Source organism: Coregonus lavaretus, assembly GCF_964263955.1.
Source record: "Coregonus lavaretus genome assembly, chromosome: 23".
NCBI classification, from domain to species: Eukaryota; Metazoa; Chordata; class Actinopteri; order Salmoniformes; family Salmonidae; genus Coregonus; species Coregonus lavaretus.
Genome location: NC_140010.1, coordinates 39308187 through 39309693, shown reverse-complemented (window position 1 = coordinate 39309693; position 1507 = coordinate 39308187).

Genomic DNA, 1507 nt, shown 5'->3' with positions numbered 1-1507 from the left:
TTGTACACGAATCTACCAATAGGGGCAGCAGGGATCAAACAAAGGTAGAGAGCACAGTAAGAGATTATACTTTCAGCCACCCATAATTTATTACAGTAAACTATTTACAAACAATCCATTGATATACACTGAAGAAAAATATAAACGCAACATGTAAAGTGTTGGTCCCATGTTTCATGAGCTGAAATAAAAGATCCCAGAAATTGCCCATATGAATAAAAAGCTTATTTCTCTCAAATGTTGTGCCCAAATTTGTTTACATCCCTGTTAGTGAGCATTTCTCCTTTGCCAAGATAATCCATCCACCTGACAGGTGTGGCATATCAAGAAGCTGATTAAACAGCATGATCATTACACAGGTGCACCTTGTGCTGGGGACAATTAAAGGCCACTCTAAAATGTGAAGTTGTGTCACACAACACAATGCCACAAATGTCTCAAGTTTTGAGAGGGCGTGCAATTGGCATGCTGACTGCAGAAATGTCCACCAGAGCTGTTGCCAGAGAATTAAACATTAATTTCTCTACCATAAGCCGTCTCCAACGTCGTTTTAGAGAATTTGACAGTACGTCCAACCGTCCTCACAACCGCGGACCACGTGTATGGCGTAGTGTGGGTGAGCGGTTTGCTGATGTCAACGTTGTGAACAGAGTGCCCCATGGTGGCAGTGGGGTTATGGTATGGGCAGGCCTAAGCTACGGACAACGAACACAATTGCATTTTATCGATGGCAATTTGAATGCACAGAAATACCGTGACGAGTTCCTGAGGCCCATTGTGAGGCAATAAAAAAAAAAAGATATCTGTGACCAACAGATGCATATCTGTGTTCACGGTCATGTGAAATTCATAGATTAGGGCCTAATTAATTTATTTCAATTGACTGATTTCCTCATATGAACTGTAACTCAGTAAAATCTTTGAAATTGTTGCATGTTGCGTTTATATTTTTGTTCAGTATGTATTTGTGCATTTATTTATTTAGCAATCTATATATTTTCTTGTAATATATCAATGGATTGTTTGTAAATATTTTGAAAAGTAAGATAATCTGTTACTGATCTGATTTACTGTGCTCTGTCCCTGTTTGATTGCTAAATAAATAAATGTACAAATACATTTTCAACTAAGAAAATACATAGAAAATCAATAAATTGATAAATCTTCAACTAATGAAAATGTAGCCTGTACAATAGTAGAAAAGTACATTTCCTGAAGAAAACTTGGTGTGCATGCTAGCTTGTGAAGGATCGATTATTTGATAGGATATTATAGCCTGAACATGTGAACGTTGGTTTGGTGTCTCTAGCTTGAATGGTTCAAGACTTATTGTTGGTGGGGGGTTTTATGCAAATGATTGCACATTTACAGTATATAGTTATATTCTAACTTTAGCCAGCTAACTAAGATTGAGAGAACTAGTGGATATATGGAGGCTTAAATATCCTGACCTTGTGAGATATACATGGCAGAGACTCAATCAAGTTAATCATCTTGACTTCTTTCT